The sequence below is a fragment of the Centrocercus urophasianus genome, unplaced genomic scaffold, assembly GCF_019232065.1.
Source record: "Centrocercus urophasianus isolate 14NV4802_14NV808 unplaced genomic scaffold, USGS_Curo_1.0 seq_11, whole genome shotgun sequence".
Taxonomy (NCBI): domain Eukaryota; kingdom Metazoa; phylum Chordata; class Aves; order Galliformes; family Phasianidae; genus Centrocercus; species Centrocercus urophasianus.
In genome coordinates this window covers 10928334-10946049 of record NW_024884253.1, presented here as the reverse complement: position 1 = coordinate 10946049, position 17716 = coordinate 10928334, and the positions used below count along the sequence as shown (strand labels likewise).

The 17716-nt window shown below is 45.0% G+C and overlaps 1 protein-coding gene across 4 annotated transcripts in view; it reads left to right on the top strand.

The window, feature by feature from the left end:
* Window positions 1–3322, top strand: part of ZHX2 (zinc fingers and homeoboxes 2) — a 64991-nt gene extending 61669 nt beyond the window's left edge. For all 4 annotated transcript variants that reach the window (XM_042837333.1, XM_042837327.1, XM_042837351.1 and 1 more), the window contains one exon: window positions 1923–3322. The gene's annotated coding sequence lies outside the window, so the exon portion shown is untranslated. The remainder of the gene's footprint in view (window positions 1–1922) is intronic.
* Window positions 3323–17716: the final 14394 nt, after the last annotated feature.

Sequence of the window (17716 nt, the reverse complement as noted above, 5' to 3'; positions counted from 1 at the left end):
ATCAGTGGAGATTCCTGCCTTCTGACAGCATGGGTCAAAATCAGCTCTCTTCTCACCATTTGTGCAAGCTGGATGAATATAAACTGGCCTTATGTTATATCCATCAAATCATAGAATCATAGATTGGCTTAGGTTGGAAGGAACCTTGCAGATATCTACTTCCAACTCCTTGCCATGGGCTGGCTGCCACCCATCGAACCTGGCTTTGAACACCTCTAGGAATGGGGCATCTACAGCTTCTCTGGGCAGCCTGTGCCAGTGTCCCATCACCCTCTGAGTAAAGAATCACAGCTCAACCACGGGGGCAGGAGCAGGCTGGCAGCCATTGCTGGCTTTCTTCACAGCGTTGTATCCCTTGGGGTTTTCCCAAGATATCCTCAGACCAGAGCTTTTGTTTTTCCTCAGAAATTTACTTCTTCACCAAAAAACTGCTGTTTCAGAGTTGTTTCCACACCTCCCATCTGCCTCAGCCCTGCAAAGTGCAGACTCCAAAGCCTATAGTTTGTGGTGGGAACGAGCAAAGTAGGAAATGCTCTTTACAGTCATAGAAGCATACAATGTCCTGAAGTACTTCTCTGCTGCACTATGCAGCTGTGACTCCACGAGGTACATTCTGCAGCTCTAGGAGCTGTGCTGAGATGTGCCAAAGAACAGCCAGGTCTGGGACTGCATGCCACAAAGCCCCAGAGAAAGGTTCTTCATTAGAGGGTGGTGAACAGAACAACCACCCCAGGGCAGTGGGCACAGCCCCGAGCTGCCAGAGTACAAGGAGCATCTGAGCAATGCTTTCAGACATAGGGTCTGATCTTTGGGTGGTGCTGTGTGGAGCCAGGAGTTGGACTCAGTGATCCTTGGAGGTCCCTTCCAATTTGGGATAGCCTGTGATTCTATGATTTTTATTCCTGCTTGCATCATGCTGATAAGCATCAGTGGGTCCGGGTTCTGCCGATGTCCTCAGCTCTTTCCACCGTGGGAGCTGATGTCAGTTGTTGGTGGCTTTGCACATTCCTCAGTTTCCGAGATGGTTAAGAGCCACCAGCAGTGGAGTTTCCCTTCCTTTTTGTTCAAGTTCCCATTTTTCTATGGTTCAATGTTCTATCTTTAACAATGGCTGCAGTGCCTGCTGCCCAGATTGAGCGTCCTGAAGGCACTGTGGGACTTCCCAGTGGTTTCTGCAGAACTAAAACTGTCTTGCCATTTCCCCTGAAAGCAGTAAGCCATGTTGGAGACTCAGGCTGAACAGCAATGAAGGACTTCAGAGGGAGAAGCAAAACCAAAGCAACTATTAAACATTCTCAGCTTTTTTAGAAGGAGCAGGGGGTTGTCTGAGAAAAGGCTGCTGGGACAGGGAGGATTTTGCCTTTTCTGTTGACACAGGAGTTGTGGATGCCAGACAGAGCCCTCTGCTTCTGTGAGAGATAACAGAGCAGCCTTCATAAAAGGTGTGAAATAAGGGTTATGGTGAGCATGGGTGTGGAGGAGCAACCCTGTGCTGCTGCATGCTGCTTCAGCATGAGTGCTTGCACTTCTTGCACTCCCACATTTTGCTCAGTGGGAAAACCATGCTGAAAGTCATCCCCAATGGAGAAGCCTTGCCTTGTGTCCCTGTCTGCTCCGACAGTGTGAGGCTCTGCCTGAGGGGTTTGTGGCAGCAAAGGATCAGCAAGAGGCAAGGCTGGGCTGTGTGCTCCCATCAGCAGTCTGCAGGGGGTATCATCAGTGTGCTGGTACCACAGAACCAGCCTGGCATCCTCCTGCAGCATCAGGATGCAGTAGGGATCAGCTTCAGGGTGTGGTTCCTACCAAGTGCAGTGCCGCTGCGTGCATCCTCAGGAGTGAAAGTTGGATGCTGTGTTAGCTGACAGCTCAAGTATTTGTTCAGAATGCCTTTTAAAGTAATATGTTTCTTTAATCTTTTGCAGGGATACTCATCAGCTGCACTGTCCTGACAATGAAGAGGAAATTCTGTCTGAAAATAGAACATCTATTTTCCTGCCTAGGGTGAGACAGCGTGTTGCAACTCCACGTCTCAAATCGTGCTTGCGGAGGCACAGTGAGAAATCCTCTGGTGGAGCATCGTCGTGGGGTTGTTCATAGTGCCAAAGTCCTACTACTGCATTGAGAAAGAAAAGAGAGAAAGAAAAAAGGGTCCTTGTATATAGGTTACTCCTCAGCTTCTTTCCTACCCACTTTCCTGCCCAGTCTCTTCCTGTACTGGAACAGATTTGTACAATGTGGAAATTTTGTTAACTTTTTAATAGGTGCGAGTTATTCTTGCATACAATGCCATGGGAAAATGTTACGGTTGGTTTGGGGGAGGGAAGTGTGTTTTGTGGGGAGGAGGGAGAGGAGATCTTTTCTGAATCACTGAATCCCATTATGGCTGAGGCTGGCAGGGACCTCAGGGTCCACACGACCCACTTCGAGCTCCAGCAGGGACACCCAGAGCAGGGAGCCCATGGTCGCTTCCAGGTGGCTTCTGGAGACCTCCAGGAGGAGAGCACACAGCCTCTCTTAAGCCTTTGAAGAAAGTTTTGCAATTTTTTGGAATCTCTTTGGTGCCAATCAACATCCGATCCTGGGTTCCCACCCCACAGCCGTTTACATTTCAGCCCACACAGTGTGCTATGGGTTTGGGGAGGGTCGGGTCGGTCTAGTTTGGTTGGGGCTTTGGGTTTATTTTCCTGTTTTGACTTCTTTTGTTTTGTTTTATGGCCATCTGCTACTGAAGTATTTAAATCTCTGCTTTCCTGTGCTCCTCTGAAGTGCGCCTTCTCCAGCTCCTGTGCTCCACTCTTCACAAAGTGGGCCGGGCCGTGGCTCTCCGATGATCTCGCTGGAACACCTTTTTTTTCTGTTTGTTTGTTTGTTTTCAGCACTTTTTGTTTGAACACGTAGTACAACCCCCAGGGGGGTTGGGGTGACAAAACGATGATGCTTCATAACCTGAACTTGTTTGCCTTTCTTCAGCTGGCACTGAGATGGACAGCAGAAACCAACGTCCATCCTCCGGTTCTAGAAGCTGTAGCACACAACTGACGTTTCCAATTAACCCTTGCCACTAAATTGTTAGATCAGTTCTAGATCCCTGAGTGCACTTGTTTTCAAGTACTGCTAGTTTTCCTTTGTGTGGGTGTCTGTGTGCGGGTCTGAGGAGGAGCAGCGTGGGTGCGGGAGCGCAAGCTGGCTGCGTTGCCTGGCCCTACCCCTGTTTCAGCACACTGCACAAGTACAATGCTAGGGAGTTTGAATAAATCCTACTTTTCTAACTTGTTGCTCATTTGTTGTAACTCAATAAAACAAAGGCTAGACATTTTGGTAACCTTTTTCTCGTCTTTTTTTTTTTGTTAATTGAAAACAAATGTTGGCCTCTTCCCGCTCTGCACTGCGAACAGGAGCTCGTTGGCTTCAGAGCTGCGATTTGGGTTTGTGGTGATTGGGAAACACCAGCCAGATGAAAATGAATGCTCAGCCCACTGCAGATAGTTGGTTTCCTGACGTCAGATTGTTGTTTCCCACATGAAAGTGTCTGGGAATGGGGAACCAAGCATCTGTCCTGTTCTTCGGGTACTTTGCAGAGTTTGAGAGCGGCGTCTGCGATACCAGCATTTAGAGGTGCCACGCCAGGGCACAGGGCTGTGCCAGAGGAGTCCCTTGTCCCTGTGAGTGCTGCAGCAGCACTGGGGCTGAAATTTAAGGTAAGGAAAGAACCCCAGTGCTCCAGCAGCACCTGCGGCCTGTTGGTGAGCACATACCTGGGCTGTGCCATTGACCGCAGCAGTATACGAAGCAGCCCAGGGCAACGCTGCCTGGTGGAGCTGGATTTCCCCCACAGCCTCATATGTCCCCACATGGGCTGCCGGGTGGATGGATGCGAGTGTCAGGTGGCAAAGGAGAAAATGCCTCTGATGCCTTTCCTCTGGGGCTGCAAGTTGTAACAGAAACTAATTGCCACTTCTGCTTGCTTTGCTTACATGAAAGGATGCTAATATTTTAATTGCCCTTGTGCACAGTTTTGAGCAGCCACTTGGCAGCTTAATATTCCAGTTTGCATCTCTCCTGGCTAATGTGCGTGTAAGGATGTGTGTCTGGAGTGCTGACCTATTTTGTTTAACCAGCAGTGCTCCATGGATCTAAGGAGCTCTCGGCAGAACAAGACCCACCTGGGGTTTCAGTGTTAGCACAGCACCAGTCACAGTGGGGTTGAGGCCAAGACCAGGGCCCTGGAAGATCTCTGCAATTCAGTCAGAGCAACAGTGGCAGCCCTGGAAATTGTTATTGCAGAGATAACAAAGTCAGGGCTCTCCTGGAGCAAACAAACTTTGCTTGCAAAACAATACAGCTTTGCCAGCCTCGGTTGGAAGCAGACGGGTTTGTATGAGCAGGTCATGGATGGGACCAAGACTTCAAATGCAAGGGTTCGTCACAGAAAACTGATCCTGTTTCCTCTTTAGGAACATCCCAGTGCTGCACAAGGACTGCTTTCAAGTGGATGCCTGAGCAAGTTTGCAAAATGGGCACCACAAGCAGGCTTCATTATAATTAGGAACGTCAGGAGAGGGCAAGGCACAGTCAGGGAGCTGCTTGTGCTCTGCAGTGACCGGGGATGTCCTTGGGCACAGAATTTCATTGCACATGGATGGAAGCAGTCTGCTGATGCTGGATTTCCCTGTGCAGCGCTCTGCCTTCCCTCTACATGGCCTGTCTAGGGCAGGCATTTGTGTGATGCTATTTTATTTTTAATGATGTTGCTTGTAAAAAAAAAAAAAACAAAAAACCCACACTCAGAAGACAGGAATGAATTGAACGAAGTAATCCACGCTTTCTTGATGTCTCCTTGTACGCTGACATGAGGCTGTTCTTTCTTTATATGCATACACAACTTTCCTTCCTGTTCAATAAGACACTTGGAACAGGCTACCCAGAGACAGGGTGGATTCCCATTCCTGGAAACACTCAAGATCAGGCTGGATGGGCTCTGAGCAACCTGATCTAGCTGTAGGTGTCCCTGTTCTTGCAGGGAGTGGAACCAGATGGCCCTTAAAGGCCCTTCCAACTCAAATAATTCTAAGACTCTATGGTGATCAGAAACAAGCCACCATTTGCCTCCTACTGCCATTATTTAGGCCTTGCTTTGAGAATAGTTTTCTTCTTCGTTTTTTTTTTTCTTCAGGTTTTTCTATAGCTGATGTCACTGCAACACAAGACTCCACCATGGCTGAAGAGCTTCCAGGATGGCACACAGTATAGTGACAGGGCACTGATCTCTCTCACAGCCAGGAAGCTGAAGCAAAGGCACATCCAGGTCTTCCTAACGCAGAATATGGTTGAAAACAGCCATCAACCACAGGGGTTTTTTTGCTATGCTTGACCTTTTCTAGCGTTTTTATTGTATGTTATGGGATTACCCCTGACCTGACTGCACCTCATGCTCTCACCTTGCCTGCAGAACAAATCCCAGACGATCACACTCTGTATAAGGAGCATCTCACTGAAGGATGAGCTGCTTTGAGTTTGATGCCAAACCACCACGATTGCCAGTGGAAGAGCATGAATACCAACATTCCTCTTCTTCTCAGCACTTCTTCAATAACACTACTGTTCTGTCTGGGCCCAAACCAGTCAAGTTGTATCTCCTGCACCAGTTCTCAACAAGGTGGGCACCTGACAGCTCTGCCTGAGGAAGCTAGAAGCTGAATTGGGGCATTTGAGAAGTGTTGGGCAGAGATCACAGAACAATGGTGACCAAGCTGCTTGAAGAGCCCACCGAGATTTGACAACTCCCCTGTCAACAGACACCACAGAATCCCTGGAAATTCACTATGCCTTCAGCCTTGCCATAAAGAGGAACGTGCTGTTGCTACTGTTGCTATCAGTGGCTTATAGTTTGATCAAATTTTGATGTGTCTTTCTAGTGGTGATGAAAAGCAGCACTGGCACAGCCATTAACCTTCTGCAGTAATTCCTCTGCAAGGCACTGGAGCTTTCCAAAATCAATGCTGCTAGGAATTTTTCTTGCAGGACAAATTGGTTAGCCTGATTTTATGGAAGTGGTTGAGAGGGGTTTTTTTGGCTGTTTCCATATGTTTAAAGGAAACAAAACAAACACCTGATCTGGGCACCAGGCAGGAAAATTCCCATCTTAGAGTTACAAGCAGCAGGTTTCCTGCCAGAAGAGATGTGCTGTGAGTATCCCCTCCACAATGATGGAAAAAAACACCCAGCACAGAAAATGTCAGTTTTAAACTTTGCCCTGGGTCGTGGCACTGATTTGATTCCAAATGCTGATAGATTGGATTGTGTGGTTTTTGAAGTTCTGTCCAGGAAGGGATTATGTGAGCACCTCTTGCCTGCCATCAGCTGAGGGCCGCTGAGAGCCAGTCACCAATGCTCAGCTGCCATGCACTGATTTTTCCAACTGTAGTAGGGCTGCAATGTGCCACCAAGCATCTCTGCCCCAGCAATCACTTGCGACACAGTTTAGTTGCACACGTCATGTAGGAGTGCTTGAGAAATAACAGCCCCATCTGCTTCCCTCAGAGTTGAGAATTTCAGAGGGAGGAAAGTTTCAGGGCAGAAACGTCAGCATTTAAATAAAATTCCATTTTTCAACCAAGCCGTTGCAGGGGCACTGTTTCTAACCTCAAATCCCTGGTGTGAACCTTTGGAAGAATCACTGAATCCAAGTGGCAAGGGAGGCAGGGAGGCCGCATGCAACAGCAGCACTGCAGATGCAGGGATCACCCCCAGAACAGGAGCTCAGTACCTTCTGGACTTCTGCAGACCAAGGTATAGGTTCTCAGTGATTATGACCATAGCAGTAATTACACACTGAGAATTCAGAATTTAAAGAATTACACAGGTAAAACAGCAACCAAGATAAACAATATTTATGCATTGAATTTGAATAAGTAGCATTCAAGACTTTCCCCACTGCAAATTTGCCCATCATCTTCCAGTAGCCCTGGCTAATGTTCTGTAGCAAAAAGACAGTCTTAAATGGGAGAAAAAGAACTACTAACTATAAAGGCACACAGTGTTGTAGCAGAAGGCAGTGTGGCATCCATGCAGCAAGGGAAGTATATGGAAAGGAAGCTTTTTGTTCTCCAAAACAGAGAAAGATGGAAGACCATTGGAGTCAATGAAACGAAGGACTTCCACGGTCATTTGATCAGTAATTAATGGAAATCTACAAACGAGGTCTATGGCTCTTGAACGTAAATCTGTAAATACTCACTGCCAGCAAATCGGCTTGGACAAAGTAAACAGGATAGCCATGAAACTTCTTTATACCCAAAATCTTTCTCTTCATACTTTTTAAAAATTATTATTATTTTGTAGAAGAAAAATTATTATTATTTCATGTCATTTGTATCCAATTCTTCCTGTCCTGCATTCCTTACTCTTTCTCACAAAGTCTTTTCCAAGAGGCAATGACACAGGGGATGTCACAGCCAAGGTTTCACAGAAATTCAGCTCTGCTCCCATGAACATCTACCTCCATTTGAGTTGGCTATAGCTTCAATTCATGATTCATGCCAACTACTGCCCCACCTCATGGGTCTGACTCCTCAGGGGTCCAGGCCCAGCTCTCCTACATTCACCTCAAGGTAAAAAGTGGATACTGATGAGGAAGCTGGCTCTGAAAAGCCAAGGAGCTCTGCCACAACCTGGAATTACCTCTAAATTGAATCAGTCGATACCATGACACATGCAGAGATGGAGTGGACAGTTTGCTAAGATGGACTCTGGGGAAGACACCTGAAGCAGCTGCATCAAAAACACAGATTGACTTGGCTTGGAAAGGACCTTACAGATCACCTACTTCCAACCACCTGCCATGGGCAGAACTGCCCCCCACATCAGGCTGCCCAGAGCCCCATCCAACCTGGCCCTGAATGGCTCCAGGGATGGGGCACCACAGACTCTCTGGACAGCCTGTGCCAATGTCTCACCGTCCTTCAAGTGAAAATTTTCCCCTGACATCTTAAGAAAAGGACACTGACACTTCTGGAGCCATGACGGAAAAGAGACGCATCCCAGGTTGGGGAAAACCAAGCTCCAAGCCTGTTCTCTAGTCCAGCTATGAACAGGCTTAAACCACAACTGGGCAAACTGCCAGAAACATGGGTATCCAGATTGAGGGTCCATGGGTTTGAGTTCCACGCTAGTGCCAGAACCCAGGTGACCAGAGCAGAGCCAGAAGCACAAGCCAGTCTGGACCCCAGCATCTCACCAGCAGCATGCTCCAAGGCTCTCTCCTAGGGATTTAAACAAAAGGAATTTTAATCTTTTTTTGTTTGAATGCCAGTGTTTGAATGAGGAAGATGGAAATTTTAACATGAAGCCACACACTGAAGGTCATGGGAAGGCAGGGCAGACATTGTCTTCAGTAACACTAAAAGGAAGACCAACCCTGCTGTGTCAGAGCAAAAAAAAAAAAAAAAAGAATACTTCTTTTGATTGGAAAGAAAGTTTCTCCATGGCTGGTTGTGGTGCAACATTGCACAACGGAGACTGCTGTGGCTGGGAGCAAGGAGAATTAATTACTTTGCTTTCTGAAGCATGTGCAGCTCTGCTCTGCTGTGCCAACTCCAGGAGCGATAAGCACTCACCCAGAGAGCACAGGGATTTTTTTCTCTGGTGTGAGCTTTGCCTGTCTAAATGACAGCAAGCTGCTGAGTCTTTGCTTTGTTTTCTTCACGCTCAGCCTAACTGTGAACCTAGGGAGCTCGCTCTCTTTCCAGACGCACAGAGATGAATTCTGTGCTAAGGGAAGGGGAATCGGACCCAGCACCTCTGATGGCTGGGAAGTGCCCACAGTGCTGACTGCCATCGAGGTGGCAGATGACAGCATCTCATCAGACAAGGCTGTGACGAACACAGACGTGTCTCCAGCCCACTGAGTGTCCGTGGATTTTGATTTCAAGGGCATTCCAGCATCCAAACAAAGCTGAGGCACGTCTCTCCCAAAGCAAGCAGGCGGTGGGGCGGCGGCACTGAAGGATGGCTCCGATGCTTTGTCCTCAGCTGCACAGCAGCAAGTCGCATTGCAGAATGGACTTAGTGCTGATGTGCCTGGCCTTTCAGGGGGTTGAATTGTTTTCTCAGTACTTATGCTCCCCTGACTTGTTTAGGATTTTTTCTTACATATATATATATATGTATATGTATATATATATACACAAGTGGTTTGGGAGCTGAGTTCACACAAGTTGCTGAAGGTTTCCCCGCCTCTGCTCACAAATAACTTCCAGGTGTCCCTTGGCAGGAGAGAAATGGTCTCACTCAGCAGAAGCACCACCCACCGACCCAGGATAACTGCAGATGCTGCCGCACTGACCTTCAGCAAGCAGAAATCGCACTGTGTTTGAATTTTCACGGCGGTGTTGACACCCCTTTGAAAAAGAGCGATTCCCACCTCTCCCCGAGCCACTGCTTATGGCCATCTGCAGCCGCTGTGTGCCAGAACTGTAACTTCTCGCTCTCTTCCTCTCAATTTTTTGACAAAAGCTGCCAACTTACCTAAACCGTTGCAAAAGAGTTGAAGGATACAGACACGGGATGATTTTTAACATCAACAGCTCCTGCTGACACATTAAGACTTGTGGCAGTAACTCCTGCTGGTTCCACAAACGCAGCGGAGCCAAAGCTGATGTCTCCCCAGCAACCTGCACACTCACGTTCTGAGTTCATCTTCATTTTTTAAAAGAAATTATTAAAGCTGTTACAAGCGTAAGATTAAATATAAAAGCTTTTCAGAGCTTATTAGGCTTTCACCATCTATTTCTCAATGCTAGCTAGAACTGCCCTACTTCCATGCCTTGCATAACTGCTGTTAATTTGCTGCTCCCGAACAACAGCCATCAGAGCCTGAACAAGCCAAGGAACAAACTCTCGGACAAGATCAGCAGTTTTCTGGGGTGATGTTCTTCCTGAATCACCGTATGCAAGCAGCAATTTCTTGATTGACAATTATGCTTGTTCAACACTAGATTAATGTTTCAATGTGCTCCAGACTACCAGCTTCTTAAAACCATCACTGCTCGGGTTGCAAAATCAATGCTCATGGCAAAAATTATGCCCACATCTTATCTGCTGCTGCTATTAAAAGAGATTAGATCAACGTTCTTCTTCCTTCCAACCTTTTCCTATTTCACCTGTGTTCATCAGCTCTCTGTTGGGGTTGCAGTTCCAGTCAGTGTTAGCACATACATAGCAAAGCTGAAGTCTGACACACAGTGGCATAGTCAGAAATAAATGCATGTTCACAGAACTGCCCTCATTTGGGCAGTGTGCAGTTTACCACTGCTCCATGCATAGTGAGGAGCCTCTCAGTGTAAGCAAGCTTGCATCTTCATGTTTACTTAGGGGAAAAGAGTGCATCTTTAGACAAGAAAGGTAGTGAAGTGGGAGTGTCAGCCCTACTGATAAGGCCCACTGGCGAATTTAGTTTAAGTCAAAACAATGGCAGCAATACAATAAGGTACAGATTCAACATGAGTGATCTCAGTGGTGGCAACAGCGCTGAGTTAAAGATCATCAAATACAAAGAATATCCTGCCCAGCGACCGCTGCTCCATGCCCATGGGCATTTCCACTGCAGGGTGCTCCTCCTGAGTCTGTGTGCTTCCTGTTCGTTCTACAGAGGCTCCCCTTACGAGTTAGAGAGAATAACTCCAATTCCACTTTTCAAAATAAAAAAGACCAATTGAATTCCCTCCAGCTATGTCTAAGACACCCTGCCTGCAGCCAGAGGTGTTACCCTTGCAGTTATACAGGTACAGTTACTCTCCTGCTACTTGTCCCTAGATTCCTCCCACTTTCCTTCCCCCTCAGCATCATGCCCACACATCCCCTTCAGGGTTGGTGGTTTGTGGGTTTGGTTTCACTGGGAGCAGTGCAGCTAGGGGTCATCATTAATCACATTGTTTGCCATTCTCCATTTCCCTGCTCATTGTCCCATGCTGCTTGTTAAGAACCTTATCTTTATTAGCTGGTCTTATCATGACTTGATTACACATTAACCGAAGCACTCCTTACTCAGCAGGATTTCCTGAGGATTGCATTGCTTTCAGCTTCAGAAAGCAGCTCTGTGGAGCAAGCCACTCCACCAGAGCCAGCCTAGGAAGTTATTGATCTAATTTAAGATGCACAAGGGGACATGAAAGCTGCAGGATGACTTTGAGGAACGCGCAGGAACAGATTTAGAGGACAAAGCACTTCTATAGGGGAGCAAATGCATAAGCTTATGTTGTTTGCACTGACGTTAAATTATACAGTAATTATTTGGCCTCAGTGAGCTGTGCTCTAATAGTGGCTACAGATCTAAAATCCTGCAGCTGCAGCCAGCTAAATATCCTCCATCCACTTAGTTACTCAACCAGATAACAGCTGTAGGGCCAGATGCATCTGTCTGCCCTCAAGGAATCAGGCTGACACAGTTCTTCGAGATTTACCAGACCATCAAGCACTGTATCACTACACCACATACACCATCGATAGAGGATTTTTCCCCTTCAGATCCACTATCACATCACTCAGAAAACTTGAACAGCATCAATTTGTATCAGTTTCTCTCGCTTCTTCTTTCCAATCCCCTGCCAAGCACATGGCACAGAAGAATAAATCATTTCAAAAGGACAAAGTGAGGAGAGCAAAAGTAGGGAAATACATTGTTAGATACGAAAACTTTTTTACTGATGGATGTCTTTCTGAACCACAAAAATCCATCTCTTATCAAGGTAATGCTCTGCCCGAGGACTTCACAGACTACTGAAACCTCCCAGTGCCAGACACAAGGTCATAGCAGACAGCCCAGGTAAAATGGCACAGCTCAGTTTGCCACAGCCCTCCACACTCCCATCTGCTCCTGTACCCCAATCTATGCAAGCTCTAAGGACGAGCTGTCAGGAATGTGGAGATCTGGAGAACCTGTTATCCATTTGATTAACAGAGCTGGAAAGAACTGCACAAAGGATCCTCTGGAATAGCAGCAGCAAGCTCCAAGTGCATATATTGAATTTGAGGACAATTACTTTGAGTTTTACTGGTTACTTCCATCATATCATAAGAGAATGAGTTGGTGATATCTGGAAAACAGAGATGGATGTGAGCAAGGGAAGAGGTACTAAAACAAGTTCTTCCCTGGGAGCGGGGAGGGAGAGATTGATTGTTTACTGCCACAACAGCTAACAGAAGAGACAAAAAAAGATTGTAAGCTGTTATAAAACCAATACTGTTACTGAGACCATAATTTTAAGTATCAAGACTACACTTCTAAATATGAAGTTCTTTCTTATATGTAATGGCTGTCATGGTAGGCAAAGGATGAAGAGTCTCTGGTACAACCTGCTCAGGTAAACAGACTATTTCCATTCTGCAGACGCATCTGGTGATTCTTGTGACAAGTCTTCCCTTCCACTTCAGAACACAGGCTCACAAAGCACAGGGAGAGGGTGCAGGTTTGAAGTGATAGGGCTGCTGAAAGAATACCCTGTCCTTCCGCCAGTCCTATCCCGAAACATTCAATTGGCACAAAATTGAGTTCAGTTTCAGATCAAAAATAGGAAAGGAAGATTTTAATGAGACAACACTGTTCTCACTAAAACATACAGGAAAACTAAAAATCAGATTGCAACTATCCAACAAGAGCAGCAGATGTATTAGAAAACTCTCACCAGAAATGCAGAAACTGCCTGTCTAGAAGTCCTAAGTTCTTAAGCATCTCTAAGAACCTTCTATGCAGAGAGCAAGAGAGACTGTGATCCAAGCTAGGTCTTTTTCTAAAACCTCTCAAGTTTTTGCTTACTGTAATTAAAACCACTACCAAAGCACTTCTGAAAATGAAGGCAGCATAACTGTTTTGCCCTAGACAAAGCAGTATGCACCGACAGCAACTTTTAAGGGTTGATTTGAGTTCTAAATGCAAACAAAAAATTCACTGTATACTCTAACCTACTTGAAAAGTCACTTTAGAAATAAAAACTGAAGTATCACATCCTCACTGTCATCCAAATCAAATACTCTCACACTGCAAGGACTTCCCACACCACACAGATGTCTGATACTATTTAAGTGAAATCAACCCAGTGCAAGAACCTTGCAAGCAAGGACTGATCTTCAGCTGTGAGCCAAAATGTTTCAGCCACAACATCATTCTTGTCTGTACCACTTCTGGGTTGTACAACCCCAACTGTTTAGCAAAGCCAACTGACAGTCAGATAAAAAGTTGACTGTCCTGTCACGCTTGACACTTCTTTCTCTTATTTCCCACATTTTGCATTTGGGTGTGCTGGTTCCCATAAGGAGCTACTGCCCTTGGCTACATGCACTTTAGACAAAGCCAAAGCAGACACCAAAACAGCTGAAAAGGAGCACATCTGTTCCTGCAAACAAGTGAAGACTACAATTAAGTTTGGGTTTTGCTATGACAGATGCAGAACAGGTTAAAAGTTGCACTGCACGATCCAGAGCACTTCCAAATTCAGCAACAGTTTGAATGCTAGCAACATCCTTCTCCTGTGCCTGGGAATATCCAGGATCTTCCAGGAATATCAGCTCCTGCAAGATTTAATCTGTTTTCTGGATCTACACAATGAAAGTACTGAAAGAATAAGAGCTCCAAATGCCATCAACTGCATAAAGCAACTTATTTAATCTTCTTGATACTGCCCCAGCATCTTTGCTGTGCTCTTTTGATTTTAATACTAATTGAATTTTTATCTTACATGATGTGTCTTGGGGAAGAAGGGTAAGACAGATCAGAAAACATGGCAAGAATAACTTTCCTACTCATTTATGCATAAATTAGAAAACCCAAATCCTCCAACATCCAGGTTTAAGAAAATTTAATCTGTGCTTAGAAGCTTCCAAGTGAAAATACTGAAACAGTGATGGCAGTCAGTTAACTCCTGAGACTGAATCCCCAAAACAAAAGTAGCCAACAGCCCAAGACACACACCTTGTCATTTTCTTTTCTCTCCTGCTGAAGTAGCAGCAATAAGCACAGTTAGCTCAGAGTGAACAAGTACCTGCTTAGAAAGACAGTCATATTACAGGCACAAGCTCAAGGCTTCCTCGTTATGAAAGGCTTATCTTCTTATCCCAGTTACAAGTACAGATATTATGTAGTGCCTCATCTCCACCCATCATGGATTAAGGATTCAGTAGGCAAAAAAGAGACAAGAGTTGCTTTTCTCTACAACCAGAGACTGTCACTTTTCACAGCCTGCATTGTGAAAATGCACTTGGAAAAATATTTTTGACCAGACCATTCACAAGTCCAGTTAAAAAACTTCTCAGCACCTTCACACCCCCTTCCTGATCCCTGAATCCTCCATTCAGGAAATTTAATTTAGGGATCAAAATCCCTTCAGATTTTTGAACTGAAATGTTTTCACTCCAAAAATCAGTGTACTTCTCTACTTTATGTATCCATCATCACACACACAAGGTTTCATTTTAAAAAATAAAGCACCAACATGACCTCAGTTGTGATCCTCTGTCATGCTATACACTGCCCACAGTCTTAGGTCTATGATCACACACCACTGCTTTGGCACTGAGCAAGCTACAAGAGTTTTCACTGTGTGGGTTTGAGAGCTCCTCCTACGTTCAGGAACAGCAATACGCAGCAGGGGGACTATGTGGACTGCAAGGAAGGACAATTAGTCCCTCTAGCCTCATCCAAGCAAGAGAGCAACATCACCATTTGCAGAGGTATGGACGAGCACAGGAAAACCCGTTATTCTTACCTCCCATGGCTTCAAAATGAACTTTTTAGCTAACCACCTGCTAGACTTCTTGCAGCAACAATACTGAGCAGTGCAAGTCTGAGTGAAAACAACTATTACAAGGAGCATTTCCAGTCAGTGGCTATTTTGTTTTAAATTAAGCTGAGGGGTATGCTAGAGTTAACCATAGCTAACCAACAGAACAACTTGAAAACAGTGAAGCATCACTACAAAGCAGCTTCCAACACTTGACCAACTGTGTAAGATGATGTGAACCTCATGTCAACCACTCAGCTTGACAAGCTTATATGCTGGTGCAGACAGAATCCTTACATCCCTGGATACAATGAAAAAAAAAAAAATCATTACTACTGGGATCTACCCATTGTTCATTAATCCACAGTCAGTTCAAGACTAACTACACTTCTTTGAAGAATTCTATGAAAACTTTCAGATGCAAGAAGACTTCTTGTGTTTATGCTTCTAAATGCTACCTCCAGCTGCCATGATTTTCAACATGAGTGACCAACAGCTGACAGCTAGAGAAACTTGGCCTTATGAAGGAATTTGAGCTCTAATGGCATTTTGCAGGGATACTGTTGTTTTGGTGGAATGCCAAAACAAAAAGCACTAGAACCAAGGTTTCATCATCACTTCTTCCCTCCCCAGTATCAACAAGATGTTGCCAGCATCCTGCACTTACAGTTCCTTTTAAGCAACTCCTGCTCACAGATGTTACAATCATTCCTCCTAGATCCTGTTCCAAATAACAAACGGATGAGCCACTGCTGCAAACCAAATTCCTTTCATCACCAAAATCACAGGCTTCAAAAATGTAAACTGAAAAAGTCCTTTTAACTTTTCAATCCTAAAAAACAGCACACTGACATCTTTTAGATAGAAATACTTCTGCTTAATATGCATATCTTGCATAATTAACTTCATTAATAAAACCAAGATGATACACTCAACTCCGAATTTCAAGTCACACTGTTACTATCATCCATGGCAAAGTAAGAAGAATCTAGGGATGTGCAGAACTAAAAAAGCTGCTTACTACTGCATGCACTGATAACACTAAGACCTGCACCAAATTTAGTGCCCTGCCATACTGTGGGGCAAGTACAAATTGATCTACCATCCCAATCCAATACGGGGCTGAAAAGAATATGAATCATCTTCATGTCACATATGAGCAACAGAAGTAAAGGTATCAGGTGACTGGTCATCATAGAAACTTGAGACTAGAGTGTGTTTTTCTTGAGCTCATTATCACGTCAAGGCAAAGTTGTCTAACTTCCTGTGTACTGTGTTCAGTAATACAGTAACACAGAAAAGATCTGATACTATATCGCATGCAATATGCTATCCTATCAATATGCAAGGTAAAGCCTCTCAGTTTCCCTCATGAGGCAATCAGGTAACAAAACGGGTCAAAGCAACTTAGCACTTCTCATTAAATCACTGGCAATACCACATCACAGAATCACAGAATCATCAAGGTTGGAAAAGACCTACAAGTCCAACCATCCACCCATCACCAATAGCTCTCACTGAGCCATGTCCCTCAACACAAAATCCAAACGTTCCTTGAACACCTCCAGGGTTGGTGACTCCACCACCTCCCTGGGCAGCCCCATTCCAGCACCCAACCACTCAGAGAAGTAGTATTTCCTAACATCCAACCTGAATCTCCCCTGGCACAACTTGAGGCCATTCCCTCTAGTCCTATCACTGGTTATATGAGAGGCCAATCCCCATGGCACCACAACCTCCCTTCAGTTACAGACGGTGATAAGGTCTCTCCTGAGCCTCCTCTTCTCCAGACTGAGCAATCCCAGCTTCCTTAGCCACTTCTTGTAAGGCCTGTGCTCCACACCCCTCAACCAGCTTTGTTGCCCTTCTCTAGACATGCTCCAGAGTCTCAATGTCCCTTTCTTGCACCAAGAAAATCACCAAGCTACCAGAGAATAGCTGCCACCAAGACGAAGTAATAAGAATGAAAGATGAAGGATTTCAGAAGCAGACATTTGACTTCACATTCCTGGCTCTCCCACTGACCATTTATACAGCTTGAGTAAAATAAAAAAGCAAACACTTGTTATGTTTTGTCGGATGTATTGAGCATGGACCAAGATGCTGCACTTTAAAGAACTCAACAAATCCACACAGCATATTATGTACCAAGTCAGTGACCTTCCTTGGCACCTCTACGATTACTCAGATGAATGATCAGACTCAAGAGAGTCATTTGGAGGATGTGTCTCCAAATCAGCTGAGATAACAGACCCTTAAAAAAAAACCTGGCATCTGGGGATATCTGGCAGGATCTCTATCGACCTCACAAAACTTGAGTTAGTAGAAGGGCATTTCTTTCTCGGAGGACAATAAGGATTGAATGAATTGTTAAGCACACACTCACCCCAAAAAAAAAATCTGTAAAAGGATAGTAACCAAGTCAGGACACAGACTGCCAAAACTCATGGTGATAAACAAAGAAATAATTATAAATAAAGAATGATCAGAGAAAACAAGATTCCCCTCCACTGTGTCCCAATGCAGCTGTCAGATATTCTCTAGAGACACATGCATCAGAAAACTTGCCTTAGGTAGAATTATGATTTAGCAAAACAGAGACAATAACAGATTAAAACTTTAATTTAAAACTTCGCCAACAAAATGTGATTACAAAAAGAGAAATTATCTGTACAAAATAAGAAAGGAGGTACTCATTTAGCAAGAGACTGCCATTCTCAGTGTACACTAGAGGACAAACAGTGCTTCAGGTCAAGTGGCAAGCGAGAAATGAATCAAGTGAATTTACAATACGGAATTCTGTAGTGAATCTTCCATACCAGCAATGTAAATTGACTTGAAGCAGCTCAGAAGCAAACCAGGACTCATTAAAAGTGTATCTTCCTTGCAAATCCCTTTCCTCTTAATTTACAGAAGGTGGATGCACTACAGCTGAAAACAGTGCA